At 41.8% G+C, this 24,200-nt stretch overlaps 1 pseudogene across 1 annotated transcript; it reads right to left on the reverse strand.

Annotated features, from left to right (window-relative positions):
* Positions 1-10,143: 10,143 nt before the first annotated feature.
* LOC116537113 lies at positions 10,144-14,466 on the reverse strand (annotated as a pseudogene). The gene is made up of 2 exons (XR_004262956.1): positions 13,568-14,466; positions 10,144-13,463 (listed from the first exon to the last, which is right to left on the reverse strand). The product of XR_004262956.1 is annotated as a protein FAM91A1-like (transcript).
* Positions 14,467-24,200: the final 9,734 nt, after the last annotated feature.

The following is a 24,200-nucleotide window of genomic DNA, read 5'->3' on the forward strand; positions in this document are numbered from 1 at the left end:
CAGGACATAGGCTTAGGCAAGGACTTCATGACCAAAACACAAAAAGCTTTGGCAACAAAAGCCAAATAGAAAATGAGACCTAATCAAAATCCACAGCTTCTTCATGGCAAAAGAAACAGTCATTAGAGTGAATCGGCAACCAACAGAATGGGAAATAATTTTTGTAATCTACCCATCTGACCAAAGGGTAATTTCCAGAATCTACAAAGAACCAAAACAGATTTAGAAGGAAAAATAAGCCCATTCAAAAGTGGGCAAAGGATATGAACAGACACTTTACAAAAGAAGACATACATGAGGCCAACAAACATATGAAAAAATGCTCATCAGCACTGGTCATTAGAGAAATGCATATCAAAACTACATTGAGATACCATCTCATGCCAGTTAGAATAGCGATCATTAATAAATCTGGAGACAACAGATGCTGGAGAGGATGTGGAGAAATAGGAACACTTTTACACTGTTGGTGGGAGTGTAAATTAGTTCAACCATTGTGGAAGACAGTGCGGCGATTCCTCAAGAACCTAGAAACAGAAAATCCATTTGACCCAGCAATCCCATTCCTGGGTATATATCCAAAGGATAATCAATTCCTCACATGTTCCTTCTGTTTTGGTTCTGCTTTCCAGGGAGCATGCTTAGTGTTCTACCTCCCAACTGGTCATCTCCTGCCTTCTGGCTTCTGGCTTCTGCCTTCTTCGCTTTTCATCCACTTTCTTAAAACTTACTAATAGGTAAAATGATCTGAGATGAGCTATTTTGGATTATTTCTTCCAGTTATATTTGATTAAAGAAATATCTGTATTTTTTGGGGAAAAAAAAAAGTCTCTTAGGTGGTTTGCCCAGCCCTGTGGAGCATCCCTGCAGGGGGACTCCTGCTCGCTGGGGTGACGCATTCTGAGAGCGCTCCCAGGCAGGTATTCGCCAGAGTGGAACTGGGAGGCACTGCATTGTGCATCCACCCAGTGGCTGAACACTGTAGAAGAACTACTATTTAGTAAAGTCCGGATCACTGAATTTGGTAAGATCGAACCCAGGAAAGTAGCCCACCCCATTTTGCATGGAAGCGTGGCCTGATCACCCACAGGTGCCAGATCGGCACTTTTGAAGGTAGCTCTCTTTCTTTCTGTAACAAACCTTGGAAGCTTTTTGTTTATAGTTTTGAATTGGAAGGAGAGCGATTGGATGTGTGTCTGTGTGTGTTGAGTGAAGGAGACATAAGGTTGAGTAAAGAAGACTCCAGGCATTGTAAAAGGTTTGAAGTGAATGCAAATCGGAGAGTGCTCTGTGCTGCATCTTGCTAGGCGGGAACTGCTGTGAGTGAACTAACACTCTCCTAACTGTGGGAATTGTTTCTTTGAAGTGTTAATATGGGTCACTTCCATAGCAGGCCCACCCCTTTAGAAATCATGCTGAAAAATTTCAAGAAGGGATTTAGTGGAAATTATAAAGTAACTATGACACCAGAGAAATTAAGGGTTTTATGTAGGGAAGATTGGCCAGCATTTAGGGTAGGTTGGCCCCCAGAGGGGACCCTAGACAGGTCCCTTGTCTGCAAAGTAAGGCATGAGGTTATATACAGCAAGCTAGAACACCTTGATCAATTTCCATACATAGGCACGTGGTTGCAGCTAGTGTTAAACCCTCAGAAGTGGCTAAGCGACTGTTTTAGTAGCCAGGGGACAGACTGCTAGAAACCACCATCCCCCTCACTGCCAAAGAAAAGCAGACTCCCAGGGTTTTGGTCAACCCAGTGACAGAACAGTTTTTGCCAATAATGCCCCCTACTCCTCCTCAAGGACTCCCTGCCCCTGGGCCAGAAGCCTCAGCTTCCCCACCAGAGCTGCACACCCCTAAATCCTCCAGAGCAGACAAAAGAGAGTGTGGAAAAACTCTGCCCATTGTTGCCCACTTCCCAGAGAGAACTCCCCCTCTGGCAGCCCGTCTGTGACCCAAGGCCAGGGTGCAGTTGCCTTTAAGAGAGCAGAGGTACACGGGAGTGGATGAGAATGGCCATATGGTAGAAAGGCATGTTTTCACATACCTGCCATTCACCTCAGCTGATCTTATCAATTAGAAAAATAACAACCCATCTTATACCAAGAAACCCCAGGCTTTCATTGATCTACTGCAAACTATTATTCAGACTCATAACCCCATTTGGGCTGATTGCCATCAGCTGCTTATGCATCTTTTTAACGTGTGAAAGGCAGAGAATACTCCAAGCTGCTTCTAATTGGCTGGAGGAGTATATTCCTGCAGATTACCAGAGCCCCCAAGAGTATGTCAGGGGACAGTTACCAGGAGCTGACCCCCAGTGGGACCCAAACACCCAGGAGGGCATGTAGAGGCTAATCTAGTACAAAGAAGCCTTGCTGGAAGGACTAAAAAAAGGAGCCCAGAGAGTTACAAACATTAATAAAGTCTCTTGAGGTTCTTCAAGGAAAAGAGGAAAGCCCTGCCCAATTCTATGAAAGACTGTGTGAAGCCTACTGCATGTACACTCCTTTTGATCCTGAGAGCCCAGAAAATCAGCGTATGATAAATATGGCGTTAGTCAGTCAATGTGCAGAAGACATTAGATGAAAATTGAAGAAACAGGCAGGATTTGCATGCATGAATACCTCAGTTATTGGAAATAGCTAACCAGGTGTTTGGAAACCAAGAAACGGTGAGCCAGAGGACAAGCTGTAAAGAAAGGGAGCACCAGGCTTGGTGAAATGCCAACTTGATAGCTGCCGATATTAAAGGAGCACCCCCAAGGGAGGGCAAAATGCGGGTTCCTGGAAAGCCCTACAGTCTGCCCGCCTGCGCCTGCAACAGGATCAGTGTGCATTTTGTCGAGAAATAGGACACTGGAAGAAAAAATGTCCACAGTTAACTAGGGAACATGATGATCCTAAGCACGAGGATCCAAATGAGTGCGAAGGGGCTCTCTGTTCAATCTATTTGAAGAGCCAATGGACTAAAAGAGGGGGAGGGGCAGACTCATATGTCCCCAAGGAGCCCATGGTCCTGATGACAGCCCTGTAACCCCCCACTGAAAGAAACAAATCCAATGTTGTTAAAGCTATTAAGGTGTTAAGAGAACAGACTTTCTTGTACTTAATGGACTGCCCCTGCCCCCCTTCTCCGGCAAAGCCTGTTGTGCAAATCAAGGGCCACTATCCCATTCAACAAAAGAAACTCCCTGCAGCTAAAACTGCCTCAGTCAGGGGCTATCCAGGCTCTCATTGTCCCTTGGGAAGGAGGGTGGAGACTTCCTAGCCAGAAGCAGAAGACAGATATTATCGCCCAGGCCAGTACAAGGCTTGCGTGGCTTTGCACCCAACTCATACACGCAGTTGGGATTGTTGCCAGCAGAAGATAGTTGGTTCACTTAATTGGACCTAAAGAATACTTCCTTAGCATTGGACTGGCCTTGGAGGGTCAAAAACTATTTGCATTTCAATGGGAGAAACCCAGAAGCAGGTGTAACCACTCAATACACCCAGCTTCCCAGGGTCTCAAAAACTCTCTCATCATCCTTGAATAGGCATCAGCCCTTAACCGCCCCCCAGAAGCTTCTTGCTTGCATGCTGCCCCCGTATGCTGATAACCTTTTATTGGGACACCCCATGGCAGTCAGGTGCGCAAACAAATGCGTTACTTCGGCACCTGGAGGACTGTGGGTATAAAGTGTCTAAAAGGAAAGCCCAGATTTGCCAAAAAGCAAATGCAATATCTGAGGATCACCATCCGGAAGGGGGAACACAGCCTAGAAGCAGAGGGGAAGAAAGCCGCTTGCAAAGTGACAGAACTTGATACTAAAAAGCAGGTGAGAGAGCTCCTGGGAGCGGTGGGTTTTGTAAATTGAGGATTTACAAACTTCACAGTACTGGCCAAACCTTACACAAAGTGACAAAGCGGTGAGGGGAGAAGACAAGACATCCTTTGAATGGGGCAGAAGCTAAAAGCAAAACTTCTGTCAGCCCTGGCTTTGGGGTTAGCCGATTTAACACAGCCTTTTCATGCTGTCAGAAAAAAGCAAAAAGAGGGAGAGAAGAATAATGGCAATCAAAGATTCTAGCCTCAACTCTGGGAAGAATTTAAATATCAAAGCACCCAACACAGCGGTGACAGCGATACATTAATGTCAGCAACACAACGGGAGGCAGGGTCCCAACTATTCTCCCTGGCATTCAAGCTTATGGAGCAGCTCCATTTGAAGATCTCCAGGTAGACTTTACTGAAATGCCCAAGTGTGGGGGACATAAGTATTTGTTGGTCCTGGTGTGCACATACTCTGGGCGGGTAGAGGCCTTCCTGACTAGGACTGAAAGGGCCCATGAAGTAACCCATGTGCTGCTTCAAGATCTTATCCCTAGGTTTGGACTGCCACTGCACATTAAATCAAACAATGGACCAGCATTTGTGGCGGATTTAGTCCAGAAAACAGCAATGTCTTTAGATATCACCTGGAAACTGCATGCTGCCTACCAACCTCAGAATTCCAGAAAAGTGGAAAAAATGAACCAGACCATCAAAAACAGCTTAGGGAAAGTGTGTCAGGAAACAAGATTAAAGTGGGTGCAGGCACTTCCCTTGGTGTTATTCAAAATTAGAGGCACCCGCTTCAGGAAAAACAAGATATTGCCCTATGAAGTCTTATACCATAGGCCCCCTCCCCTACTCTGGGCACTCCTAGGAACTCCTCGGGAGTAGGGAGAGATTGAGTTAGGATGCTAGTTACCAGCTCTAAGGAGAATCGCTTAGGATACTTCAACCTAAGTAAATAACAAATGTCCTGTAAGCCTTTTTCTCCCCCAGTTCACCCTTTCTCACTAGGTAATCACGTGTGGATAAAGGATGGGACTACAGTCCCTCTAAAGCCGCAATGGAAAGGACCTCAGACCTGATCCTGACCAGTCCCACAGCTGTGAAAATAGAGGGACTCCCAGCCTGAATCCACCACAACAGCTGAGACTTAGATCAAGGCAAGGACTGCAGAATCACCTTAAAAAAGACAACAAGCCTTGCTCCAGCTACATCCTGGAAGCTGGCTGGTCCACTCATGGCCAAAGCATGAGGAAATTCATCATGGGACTTGTTCTTCTTAATATTTGGACTTGTACAGTAGGAACATAAACTAATTTTGAAAAATGCCCTCAGTATGTACACCAGGTAGGACGTCAAAGTTACTGCCATTCTTTTGTCCTGCAGTTCTTATAAATGTATGGGGACACAGAAGGGAACCTGTTTATGTAATGGTACTCAATATAAGGTGTGTAATCCATGAGATGGATGGGTAGCTGTGTCATAGGCAACATTAAGCCCTCTTTCTTCCTATTATCTGTTAAGACAGGTGAGCTGTTAAGGTATCAGTCTATTCTGATAGGGAGAAAAGAAACCTAAAAATAGAAGATTGAACAAATGATAAGTGGCCACTGGAGAAAATGATTGAGTATTATGGGCCAGCCATATGGGCAGAGGATGGCTCATTGGGATACCAGACCCGTATTTACATGCTCAACCAGATCATCCAGTTGCAGGCTATTTTGAAAATACTCACTAATGAAACAGGCAAAGCTCTGTCCCTTTTAGCCCAACAAGAAACTCAAATGAGAAACATGATTTATCAGAACTGGCTGGCCCTAGATTATTTGATAGCAGCTGAAGGAGGAGTCTGTGGAAAATTCAATCTAACCAACTGCTGTCCGCACATAGATGACCAGGGGCAAGCAGTGGAGGATATTGTGTGAGACACGACCAAACTGGCACACGTGCCTGTACAAGTACGGCATGGATTTAACCCTGAGTCCTTATTTGGAGGTTGGTTCTAATCCTTGGGAGGATTCAAAACCTCATCATAAGTGTTATAATAATAATAGGTGTTTGTTTGTTGCTCCCTTGTCTACTCCCCCTGTTCCTTCAGATGATTAGGGGATTCATCACTGCTGTAGTTAGCCAAAAAATGACATCACGAGTATATTATATGAAACATTATCAGTCAGTTTCTTCAGAAAATCTCGAAAGTGAGAATGAAAGTGAGACCTCTCACTGATATTATAAAATGGTGAGGGTCCCAAAGGGGGTGGTGAGGAAGGAGACGCAGGCATCTGGGATTCCCTCCCCCTCTGTCATCCACTGTGCATCTCAATAGAAGAGACAGCAGGCCAGCTGGTGCCTCCTGAATCTCCTTCCTGAAAATAACACTCTTGGTATTGGGGAAACTCTCTGGAAAACACTATTTTTAATTAAAACAAGATCAAACCAGAAACCTTTTCACATGTGAGTCCTAAAACTGTAAACCAGAACCCTTTCATATGTGATTCCTGAAACTGTAAACAGAAACCTTTTCATATGTGAGTCCTAAAGCTATAAACCTAAGATTCTTCCATGTGTAACACCTGAAGTATAAGCGTATATAAAGGTAGAACCTTCCTTTGTTAGATGAGCTGGGCGTTGAACAAATTATGCCCAGCTTCCTGGCCGAATGAACTCTTCCTTCCTGTATTCGGTGTTCGAGAGATCCATTTCCCATGGCTGCTCCTGCTACACTGCCTGGCCAAGGGGCTTTCTACAGCTGAGAACAGAATAATATAGCTGAGGCTAACTGTGAAGGATCCACAGCAACTCTTTCTTTGGAAAGAACTCTGGGGGCAGGTCTTTGTGTCTACCACAATGTCTCTGACTAAGACAAGAGAACAAAGAAACTCAGTCTATTTCCTCCTTTTATAAACAGTCTCTTGCTGATCTCAAAATGTAGCTTCATCACAGCTCCAGCCATTTCTGCTGAAAGTATTGCTCTCTACTGTCTTTGTCTCCTGCAAATCCACCCAGATCAGTGTTGTTTTTCTTATACAATTTCCTCTCCTACTCTGGCCTTCAGCTTGGCCTTCTCCCAGAAACAATGCTAGTCTGTATTACCAAATTGGAAACATAACTATTCTGCCCTGTGTTTTTAACATATGCATGTTCTGTCTTCTTAACTAAATTATAAGCCAGGGGGTGCAAACAAAGTTTTATATTATACTCAATTATGTCCATTTGTTAATGGCTACCTGGAAGAGAGCTGTGTTGAGAAGGATTCTGAGTCTGAATCCAAGCTCAGTGAAAAGTACAACCATCACTGATGAACTTCACAGTCACACCAGGGAGAGAGGTGACATACTCTTCAATGTTTGACTTCAAAGTCTGTTCTGAAGTCTCCGCTTGGTGATACATATATATATATACACACACACATACACACACACACACATCAAATATAGTTAAAAATCAAATATATTTACAAATTATAATCTTTACTTGCTAAATGTAGAAATAAATTACTGTAAGTGTCTTAGGTAATCTTTAGTTGTGGAGTCCAAGCCCCTTACAGAGAAGCTCCCATGATACCTACTCAGAAATGAACCTGCCAGATCATCAGATTTTTTACTTCATTAAATATTACCCTATTCCCTTCTAACTTTACATAAGGGGTTCTAGGTCTCTCCACAGCCTCTAAGAATTGCCATTAATCACTTAAAACTCTTAGATTTGTGGACAGAGAAGCTGAACTCTTTAAGATATTTAAAGAGGTTTATCCTGACCCAAATATGAGTGACCATGGCCCAAAGCAGTTTCAAGAGGTCCTGAGAACATGTGCCAAAGTTTGTTGGGTTACAGCTTGTTTCTGTATGTTTCAGGAAGATGTAAGACATCAATCAATACATACGAGATATACATTGGTTTGGTCTGGAATGCCAGAAAACATGAAGTCAGGGATGGGGTACTTGTAGGTCATAAGTGGATTCAAAGATTTTTCTGATTGGCAATTGATTGAAAGAGTTAGGTTGTTATTTAAATACCTGGAATAGAAAAAAGTACCTGGGTTTAAAAAAAAAAGGGTTGTGGAGACTAAGGTTCTAATTATGTAGGTGAAGTCTCATAGTTGGCTGCCTTTGGAGACAATAGTTGGCAAATGTTTCTTATTTACATTTTTAAACAGCACTAGACTCTTAATCTCTTCAAGATTAGGAAGGCCTGAAAGGTGGAAGATCTAGTTATGTTAATAGAGATTCTTTACAGATGTAAATTTTTCCTGACAAAATACGGTTTTGCAAGGCTATTTCAAAATTTGGCAAAGAAACATATTTTAAGATAAAACATTTTTTAATTATTTCATTATCTGTCATGTGAAGTTTTACTAGAGTCAGGTTGGAATTTGATATCTTGTTGCTACAGTCTGTTTTGACAGTCTTAAGAACTCTGTTTTCATGTATATGCTGAACAATTGGGCCTGAACTCCAAAAGAAGAGTGTAATGAAGCAGGTCTGACACTCCCTTCCCATCATGGCTTTAACTAGTTTTTTAGGTTTCTTTGGGTCCCCTTGGCCGAGAGGGGCATCCATTCAGTCTGTTAGAAGGCTTAGAAGTATATTTTTGTTTTACACATTGAACAAGCATGATTCTTAGAATGAAATTAGTAACACATTCAGTTTTGCTTCCCACTGTACTTTGAAATACTCTGTGGGGCTCTTTCCCTGTCTCTACAATGAAAGTCCAGTAGATATCCTAACTTTTCTGTACCCCTTAGGAAATAAAAATCTCATTTCAAGTCATAAAATGTAGTTTTAATTAGAGAATTGAATGCCCAGCCCATGTAAGGGTCAAATTTTAATCTTGATTTAAAATTGAGTCTTCTCCCTCTCCTGCAGCTTGATCCTATTGCAATCTGGGAGCCTGGACTTAGTCAGTGTCTTTGCTCATTTCCCACATTGTGCTGCTGTCATTTCTCTTTCATCTAGCTACAAGGGACTCTGGTCCTGTTAGGGATAGAGCAAGGTAGGGTGAGCAGTGGTAAGGGAGACAGGAGAGTTGACAACTATCCAACAACTATGGGACAAGTCAAAAAAAAAACCTTAGGATAATGGTGATCCTGGATGGCAGAGTAGAAAGACAGAAAAAAACTTTTAAATGTGATTTTTTTTTAAAGCTAATTCATTGGGCATGCCCGGTGGCTTATGCATGTAATCCCAGCACTTTGGGAGGCTGAGGCAAGTGCATTGCTTGAGCCCAGGAGTTCAACACCAGCTTGGGCAATATGGAAAAACCCTGTCTCTACAAAAATACAGAAGTTAGCTGGGCATGGTGGTATGTACCTGTAGTCCTGTAGCAGGAGCAGCCACAGGAAACAGATCTCTCGAACACTGAATACAGGAGGAAGGAGGGTTTATTTGGCTGGGAGCCTTGGGTGGTAATCTGTCCAAAACCCAGCTCCCCTAACAAAGGAAGATTCTGCCTTTATATAGGCATATACTTAAGATGCTACACGTGGAAGAATCTTAGGTTTATAGCTTTACGTATGAAAACGGTCTCGGTTTACAGTCTCAGGAATTACATATGAAAAGGGTCTCAGGTTACAGTCTCAGGAATTACATATGAAAAGGGTTTCAGTTTACAATTTTAGGAATCACATATGAAAAGGGGAAGTTGATCTGAGATGCCTGGCTCTCCCTCTTCAGTCCCAGCTACTCAGGAGGCTGAGGTGGGAGGATCACTTGAGTTTGGGAGGTCAAGGCTGCAGTGAGCTGTGATTGTGCTACTGCACTCCAGCCTGGGTGACAGAGTGAGACCCTGTTAAAAAAAAATTATATACTGATTAACAAGTTGATTTTATTCTATCTATGGGCTTTTTAAAATTAAGAAAGTTTTCACTAATAAATTAATTAATTAATTAATTTATTTTTTAAGATGGTGTTTCACTATATTGGTCAGGCTGGTCTTGAACTCCTGACCTCAGGTGATCCACCTGCCTTGGCCTCCAAAGTGCTTGGATTACGGGCATGAGCCACCATGCCTGGCCAATAAAATTTTTTAAAGATAACAAATATCCAGTACAGTTACATAATTTGTTTTCACTGGCAACAACTACAAATGTTCAGTTCTTTATTAGTGTAGAGGTCATTACAGCTGGTTTAGATGGTTAATATAGGAATAAATAAAATAACTACAGTTCATTCAAACAAAGCAAATTAAAATGAGATTAAAGAGCCATGATAAAAAAAATACAAATTTCAGCTGAAAAACTGTAAAAGTTACATACACACATACCTAATAGCACTAGGAATGTACAATATCAATTATTGGAAAAAATAAGTGAGTGATTCACAGTCATAAGAAATTATTTAACACTAGTATTTTTTCTTTTATAGACAAACATAACATGCACATGGTTTCTACCTTCTATAAGACAAAGTAGAAAACTAACCATTACTGCATTTACCCCAAACACAGCACTGACTGTGCCACAGATAACATGGTCCAAAATATTCAATTCTATAGACAGGCCAAGGTATTGAACACATAGTTAAGTTTTAGGAAAGGCATATATTTCCAGAAGTAAGTATGTTAAATACACAAATATCTATAAATAACAAAAAGTTATCAGGAAAAAGATTTATAACATTCCCAAATTTGCTAACATTTTAAGTGTTTTAGATACATGTTGTCTGACCGGTTAGTTTGGTTACAAAATTAAACTAGCAAACCATTGCCCTATAAGAGGAGCTAAACTAAATTATAACACTGCACAAACTTCCCAAGGAAGGTAACTTGAAAAGTCTAAAAAGTGATTCCAATTATTCTAATTAACATTTGCAATACTAAAAAAATCAATGTCTCAAGGAACACTTTGAAATAATTCAATTTTTCTTCATCATTTTCTAAAAAAGTATTCACATAAATTTAAGATCCAGACTGCTTAAGAGTATGTCTTCAAAGTAGGTTTATCACTACAGGATTTTGATCCAAAGACATAGCCTTAATGCTTCTAAAATGTAATTATAACCTAAAATCACAATCCTTGGTTTGAAAACATCAAAGCTAAGAAACAAAAAAATAAATCAGGGTGAAAATGTGCAGCAGCCATAGCTACAAGAGTGGAAAATAAATTCTATTTTTTCCATAAAGACTCTATGAAAATATAAAGCTCAAAGTCAGTGACAACAGAAGTCCACATATAAATAATGTTTAAAAATTGAAATTTTTCTAAAGCTTTTCATGAGATGTTAATGAATAGCATAACCTGAGTTAAGACCTTATGAATCAAGGTTAAGTTATACAGAACTATGCTGATTTACATACCATCTACAATGTCCAACTATGCATAATTTACAGACACCCATAGGAATTCATAATGACCTATCATATCATCTCTCAATACTGGATGTTTACTGTTTTATAGTTTTACTACTTTAAGTAGCAAGAAGCCTTTTCAGAGGAAGAATCCCATCTCTTCCCTTGATCACCCAAAGTATAGGTAACAAAATATAAAATTAAATAAGATTTAACCAAATATAAAATTCAATATGATTGATGTTTGATAAGCTAACATATAAAATTACCATTGCAATTTTCATAGTGACTGCTTATAAACATAAGTCATCATAAAACTATAAATACTTAGTTTTATAAAAGAAATGCAGATTGTCTCAAGGTAAAAATACAGTGTTTGCTGCTAAAAAGCACTTTGGTGCAATAATGAGCAAAATTTCAGAAAACATGAATATGTTCCCCAAACTTTTAATATTAGTTAAGCAAGAATTGCACTGCAGCAGCAAGATACTTTTTAGTGGCTGACACTATAAAGCTAACATTAAGAAACAAAAAGGCAGAACGTGTGAGCAACAAATGGTATAACCAAATTATTGCAAAGGGAGATTAGCAATAAGAAATGAGGAAGGTGGCCATCCACTCCAGTCTGATAAGACACCATCTTTAAATATTAAGCTTTTTGCAGGAAGTGGAACACCCATGTCAGTGTATGATGACTGTGAAAGCAAACTTGAAAAACTAGCTCATTGTGAATATCCAATGTTGAAGCACCTTCCTGGAATGAGTGAACAAAGTTAAGGACTTGCAGAGAGTTTTCTACTAGAATGTAAGAGGTTTTGAAGGCTCTCTTTTCTGCAAAGGCCATGTGTAGCAATTTTCCTACAAACTTTCTGGTTTAATTCAGAACTGAACAGTGGAATTCCAAAGCACAGCTAAAGAGGAACCCAATCTGCTTCCGTTGTGGAATCAGAGGTTTGCTTTGTTGCTGAATATATAGTTGCTTCCTCAGTGGCTGTTTCAAATGATTCTGTGCTCCCATTTACATCTGGGCCAGAAGCCAAATCAGGTCCTCCTCTCTCATCAGAAGCATCACTGAGTTTTCTATTTGCAGGTTGGCTGGAAGCATTCAACATAGTGACATAGCCACAGAAATGGTGTAAGTCCATTTTTTCCCTTAATATCTGCAATGCTTTATGAACATGAGTGAAGCTCCTTGTAATTCTGTTTCATCAAATGGAAATGGAACATGGACAGTTTCTCCTATTGCATGCAGAGCATTAAAACTGCAGAATGTGTTAAAGCATCATTCAACATCATGAGTACATTTGATAGGAACTACTCCAGGATCATGATCCCAAGATATTGTTAGTAATCAATCATAACTCTGAAATGTATCTGGCAGTTTTCAAAGTCTTGTACCTTTGGACAATAAAAGGGTTGGTGGTCCTTGCCCAGTGATATGATAAATGTACAGTTTAAACCAGACAGAGCTGACTTCTGGGATAGCTGGTTCAATATGCTGAGGGGTGCAGCTGCTGATGGGCCAGATTTTATTGGTGAGGGGAGCCATGGAAACAAGCAGCATGCAATTTTTATTTAGAACACTGCTGCAAGTTGCAGGGTCCAAACCAAGAAGGCTTTCACAGTGTAGGAGATCCAGAGGAAAACCATAATTTGGTCGGTCTGGCTGTGCAGTTTGTGCAACTAGATCTTTGTTATGACACAGAAACAGTATTGTGTTTCTCAGAGTAAGTACATGATCAAGATATCTCTGTGCTTCTCCTTCACCAGTGCTCTGAACCTTTTCTAGTTCTATTAGAAAGCTGTCCAGAGACTCATCTGAGAGTTTATGTACTTCAAACATTGTGACTGCATGACTTTTCAAGTTTGGTGAAAGATTTTCCATCATTAAGAAGGCAGTAAGAGTGGAGTCAAACAGGAATGAAATGCACTTGTGTGTCCTGTAGACAGACTCAGGCTTCTTATGCTGGCTATGTCAGCTGGATATTCTTGACTATTTGTATCAGTGTCAGTTGCCGATGAAGCTTCTTGTACAAGACTCCTACTTTCCCCTCCATCCCATGACAAGAGCATCTTCTGCAGACTTAAGGTACTCTTTAATCTGTTTACGGATGGAACATTCTTCCATGATGAATGAAGTTGATCCAAATTTATTACTTGTCTCTTCTTATGGGCAAAGCCCAATCGGCAATACATTGAAACAACATTCTTAACCAGGGTTAAGTCAATCTCAAGGACATTTGCAAGCTCTGCAACATTTGTGTGCTCATCTATTGAAACAAATATCTTCTAGAGTTTCAATATAATCACCTTGCACTTGATTCATTACAACACCTTCAAGAGGAGGAACTGCTATACAACTGTTAGTAATCGATCATAACTCTGAAATATATCTGGCAGTTTTCAAAGTCTTGTACCTTTGGACAATAAAAGGGTTGGTGATGCTTGCCCAGTGATATGGTACATATCAGATATTGGTACATCCAGATATATAAATCCTTTGTTATAGAAACTGTATACTACATTGTAATCTAGTGATCCAGAGAGTTGAGGACCTGAATGGATGATCTTATCAATAGTGAATTTCTCAGGCAAAATGCATATCTCGATGTCATCTTCTGTGATATATCCAGCCTGCACCACCCACCACGCCTCTATGGCAATTTCCATTGGCTTTATTGGTAGAAGACTATGGCTGTTTTCCTTCTGAAGAATTTTTTTGATGATCTACACTGATTCATAAGGTCAATATACTGGTTTCTTCCTATGCCAAGAAGCCTTAGACAGCAGCAGTAAAATTGGGCAATGAATCATAACTTTTCTCATTATTCATAATATCCTCCATAATCCCAGTATAAGATGAAAATGGTGTTATCCTCAAGACTTTCACCATAATATCCAATAAATGGTAAGGGTACAGCATGAGATGATCTTGGCTGTACTTTAGCAGTTCCTCATAGTATCTGTGTTCATCTTGCTTGACATGTTTATTTCAATATCGTAACTGATTGCAGATACTGTACAGGACAACCTGCTTTTCATATTCTCTCTGTGAATTTCCAAGTCTCTGTCTCATGTTGGCTGGCAACTTGCACCAGGGGTAGTTGTGCCTGATGTGGAACTCCACGTCTATATTCATAATGCCATGGCCAGGGCCGGTGGTGGGGTCTGTGACTGCGACCCACCCTACACCTCTTGCTGTGGCCTGTCAGGGAAGCCCTGTGGGAGGCCTAGCATCTCACACTGTGGAAGGCCTGGTCTGCCCCATGTACTGGGCTCCTGACTGCTCGGCTTGGCCCGGATCAACCGAGCACAGGAGCAGCAATGATGGGAGACTGGGTCATCTGAACAGCTACATGTTTCTTCCGAGTTTTGGCCCATAATTATTATTATTGTTATTATTTGAGACAGAGTTTTGCTCTTGTTACCCAGAAGTGCAGTAGTGCAATCTCAGCTCACCACAACCTCCACCTCCCCGAATTCGCACGATTCTTCTGTCTCAGCCTCCTGAGTAGCTGGGATTACAGGTGACCACCACCACACCCAACTAATTTTTTGTATTTTTAGTAGAGACAGGGTTGCTGCATGTTGGCCAGGCTGGTCTTGAACTCCTGGCCTCAGGTGATCCACCCGCCTCAGACTTCCAAAGTGCTGGGATTACAGGCATGAGCCACTGCACCTGGCCCGTTTACATAATTTTAAAAAGCTTGATATGGATTATTTGAATATTTAAAATAAAATAATTACTTTTGTTATTTATATACTTCAATCAGTGCCTTAGCCATGTCTGTTTTTAATACCTCATTATTGCATTAAATGACTAAAGCCATTTAATTTTTAAAATAAAAATGTTTACAGTTTTCTTCAAAATTAGTTTATAGTTTATGTACTAGGAATTATTGACATTTAATTGGCTCTTATCTGTAAACCACATATTGCCCTTCCCTTTCCTCTTTTTTTTTTTTTTTTTTTTTTTTTTGAGACAAGATTTTGCTCTATTGCCCAGGCTGGAGTATGGTGGCATGATCACCACTCCCTACAGCCTCAAATTTCTGGGCTCAAGCAATCCTCCTACCTCAGCTTCCTGAATAGCTGGGAACATACGTATGCACCACCTCATCCATCTAATTTTTAATTTTTTTATAGAGACAGGGCCTCACTATGTTGCCCAGGCTAGTCTCAAACTCCTGGCCTCAAGTGATCCTCTAACCTCCACCTCCAAAAGGGCTGGGATTAAAGTTATAAGCCACCATGCCAGGCCTATTTCTCCCTTAAATATTTGGTGAAATTCACCAATAAACCCATATAGGCCTGGTGGTTTCTGTTTTTGAAAGCTGCTAATTATTGATTCTATTTCTTTAGTAGACAGAGGCCTATTCCAGTGGCCTTATTTCTTTTTTTGTGAGTTTTGGTGGATTGTTTTTTTCAAAAATTGGTCCATTTTATCTAGGTTATCAAATTTGTGGGCATAGACTTGTTCATATTATTCCTTTACTATGATCATGAGGTCAGTATTGATACCCATTTTTTCATATCTGGTAATAATTTCTGTTGTCTTTCTTTTGCTCTGAGTAGAGGCTTGTAAATTTTGCTAATCTTTTCAGAGAATCAGATGAAAACTGATTGGTTTTCTCTATTGATTTCCCATTTTTACTTTCATTGATTTCTGTTCTGATTTTTATTATTTCTTTCCTTTTGCTTACTTTGTGTTTAATTTGCTTTCTTTTCTAGTTTCCTAAGTAGAAGCTTAGACTATGAATGACTTTAGATTGTCTTTTCTTTTCCCTTTCCTTCCTTCCTTTTTTTTTTTTTTTTTTTTTTTTCTAAATAAGGTCTCACTCCAGTTGCCCAGGCTGAACCTGTCAGGCTCAGGTGATTCTCCCACCTCAGCCTCCCAAGTAGCTGGAAGTACAGGCACACACTACCACAGCCGGCTTTTTTTTTTTTTTCTTTTAGTGGAGATAGGGTCTCCCCATGTTGTCCAGTCTGGTCTCAAACTGGACTCAAGCAATCTACCTGCCTCAGCCTCCCAGAGTACTGGGATTACAGGTGTGAGCTGCCACACACGGTCTAGATTTTATTTTCTAATATATCCATGCAGTACTATAAATTTCCTTCTTGTTTCACTGCATTTGCTGTTTCACACAAGTTTTGATAAGTTGCATTCTCATTTAGTTCAGAATTTCTTTTTATATCTCTTAAAATTTCTTCTTTATGTGTTTTTTAGAAATGTTTTGTTTAATCTCCAAGTATTTGGGGATTTTGTAGCTCTGTTTCTGTTTTGTGATTTCTAGTTTAACTCCATTGTAGTCTGAAAGCATACATGATATATAATTTTTATTCTTTTACACTTGTTAAGGTGTATATTTTGTGGCCCAGAATGTGGTCTGTTTGGTGTATATTCCATGTGAGCTTAAGAAGAATGTGTATTCTGTAGTTGGACAAAGTAGCTGGGATTACAGTTGCCTGCCACCATGCTTGGCTAATTTTTGTATTTTTAGTAGAGACAGGGTTTCACTATGTTGGCCAGGCTGGTCTTGAACTTGTGACCTCAGATGATCCACCCACCTCAGCCTCTCAAACTGCTTGTTACAGAGTGAGACACCACGCCTGGCCTATAGATGTCAATTATATCCAGTTGATTGTTGGTACTGTTGAGCTCAGTGATGTTCGTCCCGATTTTCTGCCTGCTATGTCTGTCTATTTCTGAGAGAGGGGTATTGAAGTCTCTAACTATAATAGTGGACTCATCTTTTTCTTTTTCACATTTCATCAGCTTTTGCCTCACATATTTTGATGCTCTGTTTTTAGCCACATACACTTTATAAGGATTGTGGTGTATTCTTGGATAATTGGCCACTTTATCGTTCTGTAAAGTGCTTCTTTATCCTTAATAATTTTCCTTACTCTGTTTTCTGCTGTATATGAAATTAATACAGCTACTCCAGCTTTCTTTTGATTAGTATTAGCATGATATATTTTCTCAATCCTTTTAATTTATAGTTGTCTTTATATTTAAAATGGATTTCTTGTAGACAACATAGAGTTGGGGCTTATTTTTTGAACCCCTCAACTTGAAATCTATGTCTTTTAATTGGTATGTTTGAACTATTTAAAATGATTATTCAGAAGGTTGGATTAACATCTATTTTTTATTGTTTTCTATTTATTCCTCTTGGGTTTTTTTTTTTTTTTTTCTGAGATAGGTTCTTGCCCTGTTGCACAGGCTGGAGTGCAATGGCACAGGCACAATCATGGCTTACTGTAACCTTGAACTCCTGGGCTCAAGCAATCCTCCTGTCTCAGCCTCCCAAAGTGCTAGGATTATAGGTGTGAGCTACTATGGCTGGCAAAAGCTGTGACCTTTATAGGTTGAGGGGGACATCAAGAAAGTAGAAGCTTGCTTGACTGGCTGGATCTTGGGAGATTTGTTTTGTTTTGTTTTGTTTGCACAGTCTCAATACCTTTAATACTATAGTTTTCAAGACACACAAAATAATATTTTAAGACAAAAATCTTGGGAGATTTTTTTTGCCATCCTGGGTCTTGGGCCTCTCTTAGCTGGAGCTGCAGCAGACATTTCAGCCACATCTCACAATTCTGATTTCATCTATCCCTCTCCCACAACATAACAACCAGGAGCTTTATTTGAAAGCCTAAGCCTGATATGGTGACCTTTACCCTGTGCCACCCCTGAGAGCCTCCCACCCTCCACTGGCCTCTGTTTGTGACATTCACCTTGATGTTTGAGTGCCAAGTTCCTCTCTCTTGGTGTCTCACACCAATAAATCAGAAGAATACAAAAAACTACGTAATTCCTATGAGCCAACCAGGGGAAAAATGAAGACCAACGATCCAAGGAAAAGGGGTGTCGATTATCATCTCTGGTGCAAATTAATCAAAAAAATATAGGCTGATCATGGACTCAAGAAGTGTAGGGGAAAAAATGCCAACTCTAGCAGCTTTTTCCTTGGACCCTAACATGGAAGCAAAGTTCACATCTTCTGTCCCAATCCTGATGGAGACCACCTGTGGTCGGCAGGTCTATTGATTTGCTCTGCACGTGTGAATACAGCCTCAAGACTTCCCCCAGCTTCCCACCTCATCCTTCCTGTGGAAGTCACTATATGTTTGGATAGATTCCAGGGTGCCATGGGGCATGTTGCCAATGGGCAGGGGCACTACTACAAAAAGGCTCTGCACTTGAGGCCCTTAGGGGCACCTCTGTCTCCATGAGCCTCCTTTGGCAGGACAGGCTGATCCTGCTGTGCTAAGACTGGTCATCTCGTTTCCATTCCTATTCTGGGCCAAGAGCTCCTGGTGCCTCAAGCTCCTGCCCCTGTGTCAGCCTGTGAGTGGTAGGATTCTGAGGTCCATGTTGGGTTAGAGCAGTAGGTCTCAGCCAGGAGACGTTGTCACATCTAGGGAGAAGGTCCTGCTGGGATCTAATGGGCCAGGGATGCTACTAACATGCTCCCATGCAAGGGACAGCCCTCAGAACACAGGTCTATCTGGTCCCAAATGTCAGAGAAGCCCTGGCTTAGGGGAACGGGTCCTCTGGAGGGCATGGCTTTAGGCTTTCAGCCCCTCTAAGAATGAGGTTCCTTACTTTTTTTCTTCATCTCTCACTGGCCCAGATGTAGGGCAGGGAAGAATTAGGCCAGGGCAGGATCCAAGCACTCCTGAACCTCTGAGCCAAATGTGGTTCTCCAGATAGCACAATTTCCCCTAAAAATGCAGGCCGAAATGAAATGGGTGAGAAACATGCTTCCCTCCATCTTCTAGTACATTTGCTCTAAAAACCCATCTTAAAAATATGACAAGGACATTTACTGTAGCACTGTTTATAACTGAAAAAGATTTTTAAAAACCCTAAATGTCCACTTATAAGGACGAGATAAATATGATACATTCATGCAGTGAAATTATATGCAGTTGTTGAAAGAATGAGGCGGCGCTAAATATAATGATATGAAACAAGTTCCAAGACATACTATTAAGAATACCAAGGCCAAGCACAGTGGCTCACACCTGTAATCCCAGCACTTTGGGAAGCTTAGATGGGAAAATGGCTTGAGCTCAGGAGTTTGAGACCAGCCTGGGCAGCATAGTGAGACCACATCTCTACAAAAATTAAAAAATTAGCCAGGCATGACGGTGCACACCTATGGTATCTGCTACTTGGGAGACTGAGGTGGGAGGATCACTTGGGTCCATGAGGTTGAGGCTGCAGTAAGCTATGATTGTGCCACTGGGCTCCAGCTTGGGTGACAGAGCAAGACCCTGTCTCAAGAAAGAAATAGGATGAGGCTGGGCGTGGTGGCTCACACCTGTAATCCCAGCACTTTGGGATTAGCTGGGCGTATTGGCAGGTGCCTGTAATTCCAGCTACTCAGGAGGCTGAGACAAGAGAATTGCTTAAACCTGGGAAGCAGAGGTGTCAGTGAGCCAAGATCGCACCATTGCATTTCGGCCTGGGCAACATGAATAAAATGCATCTCAAAAAAAAAGCAAGTTTCTGTGTTAAAAAAGAAAAGAAAAAGAATGTCCATAATATATTATTACAAAAAGAGAAAGTTGAAAAAAATAAAAATAAAGTTGCAGAACAATGTGATTTGGGGAAAATATGCATGCAAATCAACTTGCTATGAAAAAAGACTAGAAGAATATACACAAGAGCATTCATACTGGCTACACATGAAGAGTGGAAGTAGGACTGGGAGTGGGAGTACACTTTTGCTTTATGCAAGCCTATAAGGCTTGATTTCTTTTTCAACAAATGTGTGTGTTCCTTTTGTCATAAAAAGAAATTAATTGACCAGGTGCAGTGGCTTACGCCTGTAATCTCAGCACTTTGGGAGGCCGAGACAGGTGGATTACCTGAGGTCAGGAGTTTGAAACCAGACTGGCCAATGTGGTGAAACCCTGGCTTCATTAAAAATACAAAATTAGCCAGGCATGGTGGTGCACGTCTGTAGTCCCAGCTACTTGGAAGCCTAACGCAGGAGAATTGCCTGAACCAGGGAGGTGGAGGTTGCAGTGAGCCGAGATTGCACCATTGCACTCCAGCCTGGGCAACAAGGGCAAAACTGTCTCAAAAAAAAAAAACAAGAAAGAAATTAATCAATAACAACTGCAACCATAAAGCATGATAAAGCAGAGCAGGAACCACTGGGTTAATTAGCCTTGGAGGACAGTGATAAACATTAAACAGTGTGGAGGGCCACTGTGGTGGGAGGTGAGAATAATGAGTAAATAGTGACTGCAGCGCTAAAGGCTCTGGCTGATTTAGAATAAGGTGGGATAAACTGAGTCAAACACAAAGCAAAAAAAAGGGAACTCACTTCCATATACAATTGATCTGAAGACATTGTTGAGTCCACAGCCTGGCAGGAAGTCACCCCCATTGGGGTAGATGTCAGTGTGACCCACAGGCATCTGAATATCAATGCTCAAGCAGAAGGAAAGCTCTTGTGGAGGTCCGCCCCTTCAAACCCAGCAGGATCCAAACCTGCAGCAGAAGGGGCCCCAAACAGCTACATCATGTGCACCAAGTCAGTGAGTCCTGATTATAAGCTAAGTTTGCATGTGCAGAATGAAGGTGCCTTCTGAGCCCAGCCTGAAGAATCAAGACATGGAAAGCATGGAAGAAAAGAAGAAACCCATTTCCACATGCAATTAACCCCAAGACATCATTGCAGAAATTAAATTATACTGTTATGGAATTTATACTTTCTTCTGAAGCCTTCATGTATCCCGACACCTCAACCAAACCCAGTAAACTAGCCACAAGGTTCAGGCTGCCACACAGCTCCAAGGAACTGCTCCTGTTAAAACTGAAGCAGTTCTAGAAAGAACTCAAGACTGCCTAAAATCAAGCCATTTGTCCCATTCATTCTGCCACTGAGCAGCTTTCACGTCCTTAATTTTAGCAGACTTTTTACAGAATAACTAAGCTGCCTATATCCTTCTGGAAGGAGAACAGGAGGGCACTATGCCAAGAACAGCTGGCAATCCAGGCCAGCTGGCTACTCACAGGTTCCTGGAGCCAGGCAAGTTGCTTTAGTTAAGCTCAGCTCTCAGGGAGGGACAGCTCCCTCCAGGCAGTGGTTGACCAGTATAATTAAGTGTAATTAGAGGGGTCCTTAAGGGCCAGTGAAGCTGGGCTACAGCCCTCAGGACAGCCACTTTCTGAAAGCCCGTTGTGTGCCAGCATTAATACCACCCGACTGGAGGCCAGATTGGCCCTTAGTGAATGACTGTTACATTCTTCACAGCTGTCTGAAATACAAGCAGCACACAAGGAAAGAGGGGAAGAGGTTCTGGATTCTGGAAACACCAGAATTCTTTCTAATTGACCAAAATAAAGGAAATCAAATCTTGTGTAAAGCCACAGAGCGCCCTCCCTGGGCTCATCGTCCATCTGAGAATGATGAAAAAGGTTTGAGCTGTCATGTTGAATCCACAGTCTCCTAAGGGCTGACTGTGGCCAAAGGAGAGGTACCATCCTTCATGCTCTGGGTTCTTGGAGGTGCAGAGGTTGAAGCTCACAGAGGGTTTGATCTCAGCCTGTACAGCTTTGGGTTTGTGAGGCTCACCTGGAGAGAGAGAACAGAGCATGGGTGCATCAAGCAGACTTGGGGAGTGAGAGACCTGGGGTCTGGTTTTGAACTGGTTTTTAGTTCAAAGATGAAACCCAGGTGGCTTAACCAATTTGCTAATCAATCTAACCAATTTGATTAGCAAATTGGTTAAGCCACCTGGGTTTCAGTTTTGACAACTGCTGAATGTTCCCTTTCCACCTCCCAGAAAAACTGTGAAGATATGAGAAGGACAGCTCATCTATACTTACTGAGTATTAGTTAGTCACTAGTATTAATTACTGTCACTCTGAAATACATAGGTCTCTCTTGCTTTTTCCTCTTTTTTCCTATCAAAAGGCGTTCTCCTTCCTTCCCACTTTTTTCTTTTTTTTTTTTTTTTTTTTTTTTTTTTTTGAGATGGAGTTTCTCTTTTGTTTCCCAGGCTGGAGTGCAATGGCACGATCTCAACTCATGGCAACCTCTGACTCCCGGGTTCAAGCAAATCCCCAGCCTCAGCCTCCTGAGTTGCTGGGACTACAGGCATGAGCCACCAAACTCAGCTAATTTTGTATTTTTTGTAGAGACGAGGTTTCTCCATGTTGTTCAGGCTGGTCTGGAACTCCCGACTTCAGGTGATCCGCCTGCCTTGGCCTCCCAAAGTGCTGGGATAACAGGTATGAGCCACCAGCCCCAGCACCTTTCTATTTTTGGAGTACGGGTTCTCAATTCTTTTTCTGAAATGCTTGGGACCAGGTGAGTTTCAGATTTCAGAAGTTTTCAGATTTTAGAAAGGCATTATACAGCATACACCATATATTATGTAATGCTGCCAGTGGGCCTGAGCTATCCCCTCAGATCAAACACCCTAATATTTCTGCAGAGAAATACATAATCACTCACACTTGAGGGCAAACACAAAGATAATCAATAGCTTTCTGTCATCTTGGGCCAGGTTTTTGCTACCAAATGAGTTTAGATCAGGTGAGGCCAGATCGTGCTGCCAAACAAGTTACCAAACACATTTTCCAATTTTGAGAGACTGGATTTCAGAATTAGAGGCAAGAGGCTGTGGACCTGTTGGGAAATAGGCTTCCCCTAGTGTTCCCATCTAGGGAAACTCAGGCATCCTCAGTGTCCTTTCTAATGGTGGCATGTGCCAGGCAATCATCTAGTTTGTTAAGTGAATGACTAAAGCCATGAAGAAACTCCTATGAGCAACAAAATCCCTTCTTCCACCTCCCTGCTCATGCACAGTGTCACCTGGGAGATGGCCCTGCTCCCAAAGTGCAGCCAAGGTTACTGATGGCTCCTGTGGCTTAACACTGGGTAGGTGCTGTTGTCTTGACACTGTTTCAGAAAGGCATACGTGGACCCACCCAGCACTCTTCCAGCCATCCTGAATGCATCACTGGACAACAGGCTAGGAAGTGAGAGTATCAAACTCTCCTATTAACTGGCAGGGAAGGATGCCAAACAACCATCTTGCAGTTAACATATCTCAGAGTTAAGAAGCCAAAGGAAAAAGATACCAAAAGGAAAGAGATATAGCGGTGGGGAGGGTGGAGGAAAAGGAGGGGGAGAGTGGAAGAATGCAGCAGATGGAAAAGGAATAAGGTTCCAGAAAATGCTGCTGAATACACATGAGCATAACTGTCTTGAAAGTAATGAACAAAAGCCCCAACCAGCAGAAATGTGAATCACAGATAAAATGAGTTTGACAACTCCCCGCCTTCTACCCATATAGCCACTCATGTGGAGACCAGATAGGGAAGTTGAGGAGAAAAGGAGGCTGCTGGCTTCCTGAGACAGATCTGTGGATAAACCCACGTATGGGACAAAGACTCTTCCCTTTGGCGTCTGACCCACTCTGGCCCCAAAGTTCTCTAGCTGCATTCCTACTACTTTTGGACTGGGCTACTTCAGCCTCTGGGACTTTCTGATTGTTCTTCACCCAGATGTTCTTGTGCCTCCTTCTCTCACCTGCTTCAGCTCTTTACTGAACGGCCAACTTCTCCATAAGGCCTTCCCTGACCACATCCTAACATTGCCACCTTCCCCCACCAGCATGCTGCACCTTCCTCCTCTGCTTTATTTTTCTCCATAACACTGAGCACCACTGATATTTTAATCAGTACACTGTCTGTCTTCCCCCCACTGAGAGGCAAATGTCCAGAAGGCAGAGATTGCCATCTGTTTTGTTCACTGCTGTCTCCCCTGCTCCCAGAATAGTGCCTGGCATTAAGTAGGCTTGCAGTAAATACTTTTTGGAATAAATGAAATGACTCACACGTACTCAGAGGCATGGAACACAGAAGTTAGAAGGAACTTAAGCATTTTACAGGTGAGGAGCCAGAGAAGAGACCTGCCCAGGCAATGCTTCTAGTTAGCACCAGAGTTGGAAACATGTTGAGTAAAGCAAGGCTTTCCATTCATTCACAGTCACCCTCCTCACATACAGAAGCAGACACAGACCATTCGGCACAACCTCTGCAGATTCTAGTAGAAGATGAGATG

Source organism: Sapajus apella, unplaced genomic scaffold (genome assembly GCF_009761245.1).
Source record: "Sapajus apella isolate SASKATOON/1434 unplaced genomic scaffold, GSC_monkey_1.0 scaffold106, whole genome shotgun sequence".
In the NCBI taxonomy this organism is placed as follows: domain Eukaryota; kingdom Metazoa; phylum Chordata; class Mammalia; order Primates; family Cebidae; genus Sapajus; species Sapajus apella.